The sequence below is a fragment of the Pseudochaenichthys georgianus genome, chromosome 4 (genome assembly GCF_902827115.2).
Source record: "Pseudochaenichthys georgianus chromosome 4, fPseGeo1.2, whole genome shotgun sequence".
NCBI lineage: Eukaryota > Metazoa > Chordata > Actinopteri > Perciformes > Channichthyidae > Pseudochaenichthys > Pseudochaenichthys georgianus.
Window position 1 is genome coordinate 18,225,814 of NC_047506.1, and position 16,627 is coordinate 18,242,440.

At 37.6% G+C, this 16,627-nt stretch overlaps 1 pseudogene; it reads right to left on the reverse strand.

The window, feature by feature from the left end:
* Positions 1–5,826: 5,826 nt before the first annotated feature.
* LOC117445064 (N-acetyllactosaminide beta-1,3-N-acetylglucosaminyltransferase 3 pseudogene) overlaps positions 5,827–16,627 on the reverse strand; it is a 64,998-nt pseudogene continuing 54,197 nt past the window's right edge.

Consider the following 16,627-nt stretch of genomic DNA (forward strand, 5'->3'; position numbering starts at 1 on the left):
GAAAAGATTGTCCCACTCTTGACCTGACCATCAACATCGGCACCTCTGTTGTATCCCCGACCCTGACTGCAAGGAATCTGGGTGTGATCCTAGATAACAACCTGTCCTTCACTGCAAATATCGCTGCTACAACCCGCTGCTGCAGATACACGCTTTTCAACATTAGGAAGATACGTCCCCAGCTGACCCAGAAAGCCACGCAGGTTCTGGTCCAGGCTCTCGTCATCTCACGCCTAGACTACTGCAACTCCCTCCTGGCTGGTCTACCTGCATGTGCCATCCGACCTCTGCAGCTCATCCAGAATGCAGCGGCTCGTCTGGTCTTCAACCTTCCTAAATGTTCCCACACCACTCCACTCCTCCGCTCCCTCCACTGGCTTCCGGTAACTGCTAGAATTCACTTCAAGACACAGGTACTTGCGTACCATGCTGAGAATGGATCTGGCCCTTCCTACATCCAGGACATGGTTAAACCGTACACCCCAGCGCGTGCCCTTCGCTCTGCATCAGCCAAACGACTCGCTGCACCCTCGCTGCGAGGGGGACCCAAGTTCCCATCAGCAAAAACACGTGGGTTTGCTATCCTGGCTCCTAAATGGTGGAATGAGCTCCCCATTGACATCAGGACGGCAGAAAGCTTACACACCTTCCGGCGCAGACTGAAAACTCATCTCTTTTGACTCCACTTAGAGCGATAGAATGACTAACAAAGAACTGCTAACAGAGCACTTATATACTAATAAAGGACTGGCTTATCTAAAGCCAGTTGAGTAGCACTTGAAATGATTGGCTCTATGAAACCTGATGTACTTATATGATTCTGTTTTCCTCAAGGTTGTGTCTTACTGGTCGAATGTACTTATTGTAAGTCGCTTTGGATAAAAGCGTCAGCTAAATGCAATGTAATGTAATGTAACTACACATATTATGTTTGTCAATCTTAAACAATAAGTTCCATGTCAAAAAAGTCACATTTTGTCGTAAAACTGTTGAAATATAAGACTATGAAAAATACGCGACTAGAAAGACTACAAATCCCAAATCCCATTCTGGCTCGCGTAAGTGATGTCACAGGCGATAATGCTCCAAGTGGTTGCGACTCGTAATTAAAGCGAAGAAGAAGAAGAAGATCTCATAATAACTGATTTATTCCCTCCAATAAATAAGAGATTGCTAAAAATAAATTCACTTTTACAAGATGCCTGTGTGCTTTGTACCAGGTTGTAATCACATAAGTGATCATACCACTTTGCTCGTTCTATCGCTTCCCGTCTGATGAAAGGACCAGGAGTCGCTGGATCAGACATATCAGGTAATACACATGTTTTGCATGGAACATAGTCAAGTTAGCTACATAGCTAGTAGCGAGCACGTTAGTTAGCATCACATTACTTAGCCTTGTCATTTGTATTAGCCTTAACATGAAGTAAACCCAAATGTTAAACAGTAAAGAGTAGTCATGATGGTAAATATTTTGTGAAACATTTGAAGAGGAGCCTATCGCCCCCTCCACCAGGTGCTAAGGGGGCGGGAGGTAGGCTAACGGCACATTAGCATCTGCGATCTTTTCTACTTAATGCCATCTGCTCAAATGGTTAACATTGAACATTAAAAGATCAGGCAGTTCAGGGAGAGTCGAAGGAAGGCAGGCAGGCAGCTTTGCATGACATTTATTTATAGAATGACCATGCATACAAAAACATTAATCTCAGCAAAGAGAAGAGATGCAATATGCCAGATTATAGCTAATAGCTCATTTCCATCTGTGGTCCATTCTTCTGGACGTGTTTCATTGTGATGATAGTGAGTCAATCTGTTTGTTGGAAAGACAGTAGTTGAGTGATTACTGATAGAACATTATTAAAAGAGATAATTATTCAAAGTGTTGTAACTTTAAAGTGTTGTTACTGACCTTTTTCTCTTTTATTTTATTTACCTCACCTGTGACTGCTGAGACCCTGAGGAACATGCACACTGACCTGCTCTGGCAACCTGATTTCCACTGTACCTAATAGTATTTGGTTATGGTATATTATTTATATATATCAAAGGCACAATGCACCCCCCAGAGACACACATGTATTGAGTGTGATATTTTGCATAGGTCATGTGAAATCATCTTTACGTACTAGAAAACTGTAGGAGCGGCAACTTGTTTTGAAATTGAATTTTTAATATCCGATTATAAAGTTGATCTGTTTTCTTTATTCTTCTCTCTTCCCAGCTCCATCCATCACCATGCTCTGTTCCTGCAGGTCCTGCTTGCTAATCAATGCTCATATTTTTTTACACAATTACAAATAAAGTCAATGTATTGTATGACATGAAGTTGTGCTTCATTCGGAGTCAATAATCAATTCATTCTGCCTTCAACTGCACAATGACTGTGGACTGCACCGACATCCATGTAGCTGCCCCCCCTGTAAGATGAACCAAGCAAAGAGGGTCACCATCATGCCTAAGGACATCCAGCTGGCCCGCTGCATCCGCGAGAGAGGGCTTAAACTGACCTGAGACCAGCACACCCAAACACAACGGCTCTTTTAAGAGCCACCTACAGTTTCAAAGAGTTGCAATCCTACGTTATTATAATTATTAAACTGGTTCATGTATCACTTAGTTTACTGAACCGTGATGAATGAAAGAAATGAGTGAGGTAGTGGTTTAAAGAAGTTACAAAGACATTAATATATGAGTAACAGGTCTGTGTAAACACAAGCTTCTGTCAATTATGGATCATTCAAACTATTTATATAAAAATATGTAATAAAGTTCTAAGTATTCGGTATATTCCTTGATAGCTTTTGGAGAAGGTTGTTTTTAAGTTTACTAAAATCTATCGTTTCAACTGTTTCACTTTATAAAAAGGGAACAGGTGAGAAGAGCATCATTGAGTTTCTTATTCTGTCAGTAAATTATCTAAATGAAATGTTTATCATTATTTTATTCAACCCTAAACAAATTGATTTTACCTTTTTAATAATGACCTTACATGGTCGGCAAAGTTAAATTAACTTCAGAAAATCAAATCTGTTGAGAAAAAACTAATAAATGTTTAAAGATAGGAACTTGCCATCCCACTGAATAACAGTCCGTAGAGATTTAAAGGCGTAGTTGTAGTTCAGTCCAACGTTTAATTTGGATTCATTTCGCCAACAGGCAACTATTTTCATAAAGAATATATATATTTTTCAAAGTCAACTTTATTGTCAATCTTACTCAGTTTGTGTTTATAGACAGAGAGATCAAAGACGTTTAAATAAAATTATACAATTTACAGATATGTATACAATATATATATCCTATATACACCATCATGTATAATGATGGTGTATGATGTAGAAGGGAGTGTGGTAGATAACAAGTAAATATAGAGTTACATACAGATCCATGTTACAGCAAAAGATGGAATAACTAAGAAGCACGCAGTATAATAATAATTACATGCAACAATTAAATAACTGCTCAGCATCTCCACCACAATCCCAATCTGCTGTGTCCTGTTTTCCTCCCCTCTGCATAACACCCCATCACACATACGAAAAACACAACGCAGAGTCTGAGGGTGCTAAGAGTATGTTTATTTAAATGTCCTCCTCTCTACTGGCCAACACAGGGAGCATATGCTGGGTGTAGAATCGCCTCCGCGATGGTCATGTTCATGTCACCAAAATCCTTGAATCTACACACAGCAAATAAACTCAAATGACACAACGAGATGTAAAAGGAGATCACACATACAGTATAGACTATACTGTATAGTCGATATAAAACTGGCCGCTTCAATCTGAAGAGCAACTAAAACAAAACACGGGAGTGTACCTTGTTCTTGTAAACACTAATGTAATCCACAGCATACACAGAGACCACGAAGTTCTTAAGGAGAAAACTAGTTACTAAAACAAAACACGTTAGTGTACCTTGTTAGCTAATGTTAGCTAGCTGACATTAACGTTACACATTGCACTCATATTACTCACCGAAACCATGTAAAGCCGGTCCCGCATGCTGGCTCTTACAGAACCGACTAACTCCCCTTTCGTGTATGTACAGCTCTCAACGTGTCCAGACTTGTAGTGATGTTCACCTCGTTTTATACTTTTATTCTCATTCTCAAAGAAACAGGTGAAATTTGCTAACGTGCCGGCGTCTTTGTGATGGTGACGCGTATTGTGCGAGACCAGAGACCTGTAGTTCACTGAGCGGTTTCACACAAAAAATGTGTAACTTCACAGTTTTACGACACATTTTTATTTTTTTGACTTGCAAAATATTCTTTAAAATTGACAAACATCATATTTCAATCAGGAGAGACATGATGTATGGAATACATATTTATTATCGGTCACATTATATCAATGAAACATAATGATGACAGTTCATCACAAATGAATGAAATGTTGTTTTGGCGATTAGGCCCAGGTTTTTGTAGGATATCAATCGGGAAGGGAAGAACCGTTTCCGATGAACCCCCCTGGGTCTAGACACTGGTGGTGGTGATAAGTGGTTAGGTCCGGTTGGAAGGGAGAAGGTTAAGCTTGGTCCTGAGTTCAATCAATCGATCAATCAATGTTTAGTCATATAGCCCAATATCACGAATGTTACATTTGTCTCAGTGGTCTTCACAGTGTGTACAGAATATCAGTATGACAATACGACACCCTCTGTCCTTAGACCCTCACATCGTACAAGGAAAAACTTCCGAAGAAAACCCAGTTTAAAGGGAAAAATGGGAGAAACCTCAGGGAGAGCAACAGAGGAGGGATCCCTCTCCCGGGACGGACAGACGTGCAATATATGCCGTGTGTAAATTGAAAAGATAATACATTTGCAACATAGGTAGTCCGAATGTTTGGAAATGCATGTGTGTGCATGCATGGAGTTGAAAGCAGGAGGCGAAGGGGTGGAGGAGGGTTGCGCGTTGACACCTGGAAGACAGCTGATAGAACAGGGGAGAGCATATATAGAGGGATTAACAGGTGCGATCATTAGGCTTGTAAATGGAGGGGCGTGATAGGTTAGCTGAGGAGTGGCGCTCCCTGTCATTTAGATGCAGGGAGCAAGTATTGCCATGACGAGCAATACGGAGTGTTAGGTCTTCCTGTCTGAACTTGCGCTAAGCTTCATGTGTCATTCGTGGCACAATTCAAACGGGATCAAAAGATAACCTTTCTCTCTCCATTGACTTCTATGTATAATTTTACGCTTCCGGGGTCCCACGGAGGCTCCCGGAAAGGGAGGGACTTCGTACCGTTACTGTGTATCGCTCACTGATTGGACGATGCAGCGCATGCACTGATCTGATGCTTCTTGACATGAGAGCCGTTTCCCAGCGGAGTGAAGAAAATAAATGAAACTCACGAGAGTCACTCCTCAGTTTATACTGTGTTTTGTTTCAATTCATGTATCATTTAGCTACAAATATGTGATATATCTGTAGGCTATATCTTGAATAAGTTATCAAATAGTTACATTAAAATAACAATGACTAGCAAAGGTGGGAAGTAACTAAGTAGGCCTACATGTACTCAAGAACTGTTCTTAAACTCAATTTTGAGATACTTACTTGAGTACTACTCCACTTCATTCATTGTGTACATTAGTTACTTTGCAGAGTTGGATTAACGATTTGTGAAATATAGAAAACACTTAAATAAGACTTTAGTTACACCTGAACTAACATTCACAATCCTGCAGTATACAAAGTCATTCAAACTAGCTGCACCTTTACCAGCTTTGATAACACTTTAATGATCAATAATTATAATCAAAACATATAATGATTCTGAAATGAAGAATTTGCATAATACAGTAAGTACTTTTACTTTTGGTACTTTAAGTATATGTTGATGCTAATACTTTTGTACTTTTACTTGAGTAACACTTTGAATGAGAAGTTCTACTTGTAACAGAGTATTCCTACACTCTGGTACTTCTACTTTTACTCAAGTACATATCTGAGTACTTCTCCCTACTCTGTTGACTGGGCTACTACTACACCTTCTTCACATTGGGCAGTCCAACTCTGAAGAAGGTGTCCAGGCTCTTCTGTTGATATATTCATTGATTTGAGAAATCCTTAATCTTAAAATTCACGTGTTGTAACTCACTCTGGATAAAAGCATCATCTTATGACATGTAATGCAATTTATTTTCATTCATGCCTAACCCACATTCCGCCGTTGCACATGTTTAATGTAATTTCGTAAAATGTCCCCGAGTGATTAATCTAAGATGTTTTACATACTGTGTAAAAAAAGGCACCACTTGAAATATCTGTGTAATGTGTATGTATGTTGGTCTCCTTATAGACATTACCATACCGCTAACTTTTGCTCCATAAATTGTGTATTCCACGGATGTTGTATATTGTGCACATTTCTTTTGTGTGTTAATACATACTCAACTCCTTTCTTAAAATCAGTAGAAATATGTTTTACTATTTTTTATGTCTTTCAAGTTTGAGATTCAGCTTTATTGTCTTTATACAATTTCAGAAGCCCCCTCCACCCTGCACATACAATGAAACGTATGTTAATAATTATTAAATTAGTTGAATAGAAAACTTCCCCAATAAAATAGGCAATCCAATAGAAAAACATACATAAAATGCCACAATCCTCACATGTAACATTTCAGCTGAAAGGGAATGTGTCTTAAAACAAATATATATATATCAGAAAAGTGACAAACTTTTTCTCTTTGTCCACAAGAAGCCTCCCTATATTTCCTTGTTCTCTTTAAAAACTAAAATGACAAATAACATCACTGCTGAAGTACAATGAGATACAAATAGTAAACAACCGACTACTGTTACTGTCATCAGTAGAAAGGTTTTCCTGAAACATTGTAATTCTACATATCTTCATTGAGGTACAAGAGTACAGTTTAGTTGAACCGTGGTCTGTACTGTATGTAACATGTTCATTATTTGTGGATTGTATACTGCAGTAACATATTTTGGACAATAGAGGACACCACAGTTCCATATTCACTGTAGAAACCAAAGTTATACTGTAAACCCTACCACCCAATTATATACATCCACACACAAGTTATCGTCTTACTTTTTTGGATTGTACTCTGCAGAGTAAGGTAAAACTGTGTGGAAAAATTGATTGGTCAAGAACGTCTATCTTAAGAGGAAAACATCCCTGCAGAGAGTATTGGGTCTGAAAACATGGTAAATCTTGCATCGTAACTGGACAGGAAGAAACACTAATTTCCTCTGTGAGTTGATGGCTGCTTTATTGAGAAGTTTGGTTTGTTTGGTACTCAGCAAATCTGTTTTCATGTTCTCTGCTGATTATTAACCTGTTGTTTTTAAACAGGAACTTCCTACAGGTTAGCAATATTATGCAAACAGGTCCTGTGTCCTTAATCTGAGCTACCCATTCATTTTCTTTAATTTGAGATGAAGTGCAAAAAATGACTTATTGGTGTTGGAATGTATACAGAGCTCTGCACAGGGCTCTCGCCTAGATGTGTAAATACATAGTGCACATCAGGATTACCCTGAAAAAGGTTAAACAACACGATTATATTAGTACAAACTACTTTTGTATAAAATCAAATACAAGTTTGATGATAAAACATCTCAATATTTAACCTTTTCTTAGCAGCAGGAAAATATAATGGTTATCTAACAGACACATTTTAAAAACATGGAAATCTACTTTCTCCTACAGTAATCTCACATGAATATTTTAATTAAAGACCCCTTTACATATATATATATTCAATATAAATATTAAGAGAGAAGATTTCACACTATATCAACTGTTCTCCAGAACATCCTTTGGCAATTTTGACAAAGGTTTCTGGTTTAAAAGAACATTTATTCTTCTCTTTGTGAAGAAAATAAACAGGCACATACTGAAACTAAAAGGTTCTCCCTGTTGTATTCCTCTGTACCTGTTCCTCTCTAGTCAAGTTACAGTTTACATTCATATCTGTCAAAAATGTCATCACTTTGCATCCTGTGACTTGTACCTGTCAGTTAGATGTAGCCAACAATGACACAATGCAAGTTTTGCCATCCAATTTTTAAATCCAGTGAAATCTCAAATCTACACTACTGCATTTGAATAAGATTTGATGACAAAATATTGCTTTAGCCTGCAGCTGGACAATGGTATAAAACGGTTTCTCCTGATGGAAAGTAATACCTGATCTAACATCCCAAGAGCAGGTGCAGGAAACAAAGAGTCAATCAGCTTCTGTCACAGCCTGTAAGCTACAGTTTGGTACCGCTTAAGTTTTTTTTGGACCACATTCCAGATTAGGATCATTTAAAATGTTCCACATAAGATACAATTGAGCTGAAAGGAATCTGTGCACAAGTAAAACATCCTGATAAAAGCAAGGATCATAAACATCGAGTTTTCTGGGCATGTACAGTCCTGCTGTCTTCACACCCATATGAGAAGTGGGACGTAGTCCTGCTTTGGCCAGACACATCCCCATGTAAACATCGTCAATGGGAAGAATGGTAATAGACCGAGACATCTTGTATATAACCATAGCTGTATAACCAGACAGGAGGAAGCCCCCACCACCACAGTAAGAGGGATATGACTCTGACTCCTGCACCTGTACTGGGATATAGTATTTGCTCGAAGATGCTCTTATGGGCCCTACGTTATAGATCAGATGACCAGCAAAGAGGTGTTTGCTTCCATCGTTGTCCTTTAGGCCTTGGAGATACTCGACCATGTTGTTTGTGTGGGCAAAGACGTCATCGTCACCATTCAGAAGGAAGTGAGCGTTTGGACAGTTTTGTTCCATCCATTCCAGGAAGAGGATCTGCTTCAAGGTGAGGTTGAAAAATGAATCATGAAATTCCCATTGGATGATGTCATTGTATTCACGTTGCTCTACCTTGAGTAGTTTGTTCAGTCTCTCTTTCTCAAAACCAGTATCTGTGGTCCCTGAGATGAAGACCCTCCGGATCCACACACCATTGTGTAGCCTCTCTTTAGCCCAGGTTTTACGCAGCACCTCTCGACGGTCGTAGTTGCCAGGGGAACTTTTAATGACCAGTAGAAGGAAGACTTCTGCAGATTTATCAGCTCCTCCACATTTGTAAGGAAGGTCCAGAAGCATGGGGAAATGGCGACAGTGTCGATAATAGAGAAAGTCTTGGATGTGCTGAGGAAGAGTTTTGAAGCCTGTGATGTTGGCGGCAGACATATTTTGTTGACATGCTGGCCAGGAATATACATAGGTTTTTTTTTGTATCAGTTGCCTTATTTGATCTTCCCTCACATCTTCTTCGAGGTTGAACATGTTGTTGTCAATAAAGTCTTTACAGAGATGGAAGACAAACAGACCAAGAACTCCTGCTAGCAAGAGAGCTTTTGCATGGACATTTCTCATCCTTGAATCTCTGTAGTGACAAAACAAAACGGTGTTATTATCAAAACTGTATGACATAAGTAAGAAGATTATTTGGTTGTTAATTCCTTAGTTAAGTTCATGGATAGCCCGTCCTCGGGCATTGCAGCCACTGCCACACTGTACCAGTTCAATATGCATTAATGTTGAAGGCCAAAGCAAACCAGGAGCTGATTAAAACATATTATATCATGCTAAACTTTTATTTTATTAGCTTTTATTTTTTAATGCTTAATGTCTTTCACTTTTTTGTAAAGCACTTTGAATTGCCTTGTGTTGAAAAGTGCTATATAAATAAACTTGCCTTGCCTTGCCTAAACTGACCCCAGTTTTATTTTCCAAGGAGATGATCCAAGTCAGATTTAATCACAGCAATTTGGATGTTTGATAAAGACAAAATGTGAATTAAAAAAACCAGCCTTGAGTCTCTGACAATGTTTATTTATATTCTCCACATAATTAAAGGTGGGGTAGGTAATTTTGGAGAAACCAGCTCGAGTGCGCTAGAATTTGAAAATACACAACCGGAAAAAATCTGCCACTTCCTTACAGAGCCCCTCCTCCAACACACACGAACGCGCACATGACCAGGGCACGAGATAAGTTTGTGCACAGATGGAAGGCTGACAAGCAGTTAGGCCATGCTGAATGTCCCTATAATGAAGCTTTCACACATTTCATATTACTGCTTTATATAACAAGCAGAGAGCAACAGGAGAGAGCAGACGGTGCCTCAAAGCAGACACGAGGTGGCTTGGCATCTGCTCCACAGAATACATGCTGTACTAAACCAGCACATGGGCGGAAACTAGTCTAATGCTGTCATGTCTCCTCAAAATGGATGGAATATGTGACAAATACATGATGTCAGACATTAGAACATCAGCACAAACCAATTAGGCCTACAGAAAAACATGAGAAGAAATGGGGAGGGTCCACCAAACATTAACCTTAACAGTCAAATAAAAAAACACTAGCCTTACCCTGTTAATCCACTGGGAAATATGCAGAATGTATGTGCCAATATGCAGACACATAACTGACTGTTTGCATGAAACCTAACAATACACTACACATTTTGTGGAGTATTTTTCTTCCTTAAAACTTTTTAAATCATATATCATGGTAGTCGACAAACTTATACTGTTTGTATTTTGTTAAGACTGGAGGTCTTGAATTCAGTCATTCTTTTCTGCTAGGCAAGGCAAGGCAAGTTTATTTATATAGCACCTTTCAACACAAGGCAATTCAAGGTGCTTTACAAAAATGAAAGACATTCAGACAAAGGCATTTAAAAACAGTCATTAAAAAGAAAAGATAATAAAATGAACATTAAAATAAAAAATACATGAATAAAAAGTTACAGTGCAGTATAAGCTATGAATAGTTCACACAGAAGTTCCACTTTACTAATGCCTTTCTTTAAGGTTTCTCCGTACATGAGCTGTGTACGCTTGTATGGCACATACGTCCCGAGCAGCATACATAGAGAAAATCAGCCAGGACAAAGTCCACAGACACTGATTCCCTGGGATTATAGCCCCAAATGTTCATTAACCAATGCTGTTAACAATATACTAGGTGTTTTCCCCCCTAGCTTCCTCATAACTTTGCTTTTACTTTGTGTTGATTAATGACGCATGAGCCATTCAGGCAGTGATGATCTGGCCTCTCTGTGGTTGCCATGGAATTTCTACAATGAAAGTGGTCATTAGAGTGACGAAAGACACAGACTGACGGGAAGACAACTAACAGGATATTTTACACCCGGACTAAGTAAATGAACTAAAGGACTGAATATTTAACTTAACAAAATATCTTACAAAACATTATGCATTACACTAGGTTCAATTAACACACACAGCTCTCTTCTGACTAGCTAACACTAGCAATAAATACAGTTTATTATTATATTTATTTATTCATATGCCATGCACACAGGCACACAGGTGTGAAAAAACAGCCTTGGTCTAGGTTCCCTTTTAATATGCTGCTGAATCAGCAAAACGTTGAAGAATTTAGAATTGGAGAACTATACTCTGAATGTTGTTGAATCGGCATTTACATGAATATAACAACAAATATGAAGTCTTGAATAAACCTGGAAAGCTCCACATCAATCTGATACAACTTTAGAATGCAGCTTACACATTGATGCATTAGTAAGCATAACTAGAATTTAAGATCAGGTTAAACACGAGCTATTAGATTTCAATTGCTTTTCTGTTGATTGTGTTGTATAAATAAAGTAATATTGAATAATTATGTATTTTTATACATTTAATATATTCATATTTTACTGCAGAACTTATACTTTTACTACCAATACTAAATATCTTTAGCTGCTCCCCTGCTGATAAAATAATCTTGGATGAAATCAAGGGTTGATTTAAACTGAGCTGTTTTCTTTCAGCAGAGTAGAGGCTTACTTTTACTTAAGTGATATTGTGAATGATTTTAGAGTACTTATACAATAATGTTTTACATCGTTGTTTTGGTAGCCTACTTTTTGTTCAAGCGTCTAAATAGTTAACGTCATGTGAAACCATAGTTTACATTTTTTTTTTATGAAAAGGAAGTTGTTATTTGATCAGGTGACATTTCATTTGTACTTACAATAGGACATATTTATAACATTATAGATAGCCTATTATAACTTGTATCACTATACGGTTACAATAGCTAACAATAAAGAAAGGACAGTATAAAAAACAACTTTCTTACAACTAGGCCTACTACTTTTTGAGAAGAAAGTAAAAGAGGAAATAGCCGGGTTTTTCGGTCAGGAGCATTGTTTTTCCGACCTATCATAACATTTTATGATATACAATCAATTATCCTAATTAGATTTGCTGAAATCTCATCGAACATTACTAACAAAGAACTGCTAACAGAGCACTTATATACTAATAAAGGACTGGCGTATCTATAGCCAGTTGAGTAGCACTTTAAATGCTTGGCTCTATGAAACCTGATGTAGGCTACTTATATGATTCTGTTTTCTTCAAGGTTGTGTCTTCCTGGTCGAATGTACTTATTGTAAGTCGCTTTGGATAAAAGCGTCAGCTAAATGCAATGTAATACTGCGGTCGACTCAGCCGTCTCTCGCATTTGCTTGGTCAAATAAGCAGCGCTTCATTTTTGAGTGCGCGACTAATAGCGTATTTACGGTAATCGCCGAGAAGTGGCGCTGACGGTCGTACAAGTGCTTATGCTATATTTGATCAATCAATCAATGATATTTGATGAGGGATAAAATGATTTTTAGCCATAAGTTCTTAATAACATTTGTACTGTTAGACTCAGTACATGTTAGATTACTACCACAAATACAATCAAGTACTTTTACTGTGTACTATTTGAGTAATACTCTGTCAAACTCCCCTCCAGAGTACAATAATGCATGTTTTCTGTCATCTTTGATGAGAGATAAAATGATTTTGTGCAATAAGTTCTTAATGTAATTGGTACTGTTGGATTCAGTACTACTTGGACTACTACTAAAAGTACAATCAAGTACTTTTACTGTGTACTTTTTGAGTAATCCCCTGTGAAACTCCCCTCCAGAGTACAATAATGCATGTTTTCTGCCATCTTTGATGAGAGATAAAATGATTTTGTGAAATAAGTTCTTAATGTAATTGGTACTGTTGGATTCAGTACTACTTGGACTACTACTAAAAGTACAATCAAGTACTTTTACTGTGTACTTTTTGAGTAATCCCCTGTGAAACTCCCCTCCAGAGTACAATAATGCATGTTTTCTGCCATCTTTGATGAGAGATAAAATAATTTTGTGCAATAAGTTCTTAATGTAATTGGTACTGTTGGATTCAGTACTGCTTGGACTACTACCAAAGTACAATCAAGTACTTTTACTCTGTACTTTTTGAGTAATCCTTTGTAAAACTCCACCCCTGAGTACAATAATGCATGTTTTCTGCCATCTTTGATGAGAGATAAAAGGATTTTGTGCAATAAGTTCTTAATGAAATTGGTACTGTTGGATTCAGTACTACTTGGACTACTACCAAAAGTACAATAAAGTACTTTTACTGTGTACCTTTTGAGTAATCCTTTGTCAAACTCCACCCCTGAGTACAATAACTGCATTCTCAATTACGTTTAGCTAGAAACGTATTTTCTCCCACGTTACGTTTGTTATGAACGTATCTCAAATACGTTTATTTTCTACATATCTTCTAGAAACATATTTTCTCCCACGTTACGTTCTTTATGAACGTATCTTAAATACGTTTATTTTCTACATATCTTTGCCATTTATTGTCTTGCTTATAATAATGATAATAGTGATTTATAAATATCATTTTAGAGCACACGTTTGAAATCGAGAATCGGGCTCGATATATGGTTAAATTAAAATCAGTAGGCGAGGCTGTAATTTCGGCAGCAGTTACTCTCATGAGCGAGGCAGAACATAATAGTTGTAACATGCCAAAAAGCTGCTGTGTCGTTTATTGCACCTCAAACATTAAAACAAATCCAGAGTTACGTGTTTCTGTACTTCCTCTAAGAAGAAAGGACAGTAAAAGAAGAGCTCTGTGGCTTCAGGCTTGATCGCCGTTCAAATGACAGCGTCAGCAAAGATATTAATAGGAGGATGTGCAAAACAGACAAACGAATTAACCTTTATTAACACATTAAAGAATACTTTAGGTTAAGGTCTTATTTTCAACAAGAAAAAAGCTTTGGGGGTATCTATCTACCGATGAATATTAAGCCTGACAAAGTACTTAATGTCTAATATATTGCTTTCCTGCAATGTTAACCATGTTGAAGCACTTATTTTAACTGATATTATACACATTAATTATACTCTTATGTATGTAGATAGTATAAGAAATGTGCAGAATATGACAGTTTTATGGTGGAGGTACACACATATTGATAGATGTCTTGTAATGCACTGTTGAGGAACCTGCGACCCAAGTTGTGTATAAGATCAAACAATACACCTTAGAAAATCTTGAAATCTGGAAAGGGATGTGCAAAATAGCCATTATACAGTTTTTAATGAACTATTAGTAGAGAATAACGAGTAATGAATATACTTTATAGAGATCTGCAGATAAATGTTTAGTCTTCTCAAGCACCAACTAATATCTCTCCTGATTGTTGGCACTTGACAATCACCTTCCCTGAATTTGACTCAGGTGTAACTAAAGTCTGCTTTAAGGGTTGTTTATATTTCACATCATTAATCAGAATCTGCAAAGTAACTAAACTAAATGTAGTGGAGTCAAAATACCAGGTTAACCTCTGAATTGTAGTGGAGTAGAATTACAAAGTAACAATGTGTGGTGTCTAGACATTTGTGTTAAGTTAGTTTATTTAGTTCAGTACTTTTGTCTTTTGCCTTGTCTTGTGATTTCCTGTTTTATTTTGTAGTAACCTTTCCCTCTCGTTTCAGAGCATTCCTGCCCTTGTGTGTTTTTCCCAGCCTGTCCTCCTACAAAAAACGACCATATAGGTCGATTGTTCAGCAGCTAAATACGACCCAGAGTCACGTTTTAAAGTGTAGCCCCTCTAGTGGTCGTGTAAGAAACAACATGCTCCTGTCGATTGCAAACGCTCCAGAGGGTCGTTTATTCACAAATAACCCTCTCTGGGAAATCCTAAATTGTGGAATAGTTTGGCCATTAAAATGCTTTTTTATTAGATTTCTAGCGAGAAGTGTATATTGTACTTTTATAATCTACGTCCAGTGGATGTGTAGGATCTACAGTTTGATAGATATACGAAGATGATTTGAGGTCTCGCCAGGAGAACGTGTACTGTATATGGGGCAACTTCCATGTAAAGTTAGCGTGGGTGAAAACAGTATTTCCGGTCTCGAAGTTTTCATAATAAAACCGGAAGTATTCCCCACACTGTCAAATGATTACACAGTGATATCTCCATTACTCATCCACTAAAAAACATCAGTTTATCCTTGTTAATTACACAATATTGATTGGTTTAGATTGTGTACAATGCTTTTGTGTTTTTAACCTTCGATTCGGAGAAACAAATTGTTTTTTCGGAGTTTAGACACGACAGAGTTTCCGAAGACACTACACTACCCAGAATCCCCAGCTATCGTTTGGGACTACAACATCCGCCTTGCTTTACAAACCCCGTGATTAGCCCTCAAGCTCTGTGATTGGATATTGGAGTGGCAGTGCGACAAGGTTACGCTGTCAAACAGCTCTTTGAAATGGAATGGAACCACCCCAGACTATCCAAAACTGGACTTGGACGGGTCCAGCCCGGCCCTCCCCCCCAGAATTACACTTGCTGGCTATTGTGTGTTTCGCAACATGTTCTATGGCACGTCTCTACTGGAAAATCTAGTTTTAAAAGACGTTTTCGTATTTCCCACAATTAGAAGTTGCCAGTATTAAACTGTATACATCCCTGGAGGTTTAGGGGATACGAAACACATTGGTGTTATCAAATTTAAAACATATAATTAATACATGGGTGAAAATTGCTTGTGTCCATAATGGGCAGCATTAATACCATATGACAGCTAAGGTCAGAAGAGCTTTATTTAACAGCTGGTCTTATGTCTGTGACCCCTCCTGTTGTTAATTGATAAGCCTGAAACATGCACTTGTCAAGGTTCAGATGCACATTTAGCAAATATGGCAGTAGCCATCGATCATCTTAAGTTAAGATACTTTATTGATCCCAAGTTGGGAAATGTTTTTGTTACAGCAGCATGTACTACTTTGTTCTACTCCACTACAATTCAGAGGTTAACCTGGTATTTGTACTCTACTACATTTATTTTTGTTACTTTGCAGATTCTGATTAATGATGTGAAATATAAACAACCCTTAAATCAGACTTTAGTTACACCTGAGTAAAATTCAGCCTTATCAGTGTGTCTGTTTTGCACATCCTCCTGTTAATATCTTTGGACGTCCTGCACTAAACTGTTTTATTGTAGAGATCACTACAGTATCTTCTTGATATTTTCCATTCTATATTTCTATCATTGACCCCTATTTTGTATGTAGGCTACTCTTAATATTTAAATGTTTTCATCAAATATAACTTATTCTACAACTAAATTCAATAACGTGCTTTAACCACTAGGAGGTGCGGTTTAGACCAGTGGTCTAGTTAATAAAACATAATAATATCGTACATAATATGACTATAAACTTTATTGTGAAATTAAAACAGAACGTTAAAGGAAAATACAGTTTCAGTCTCTCAATGT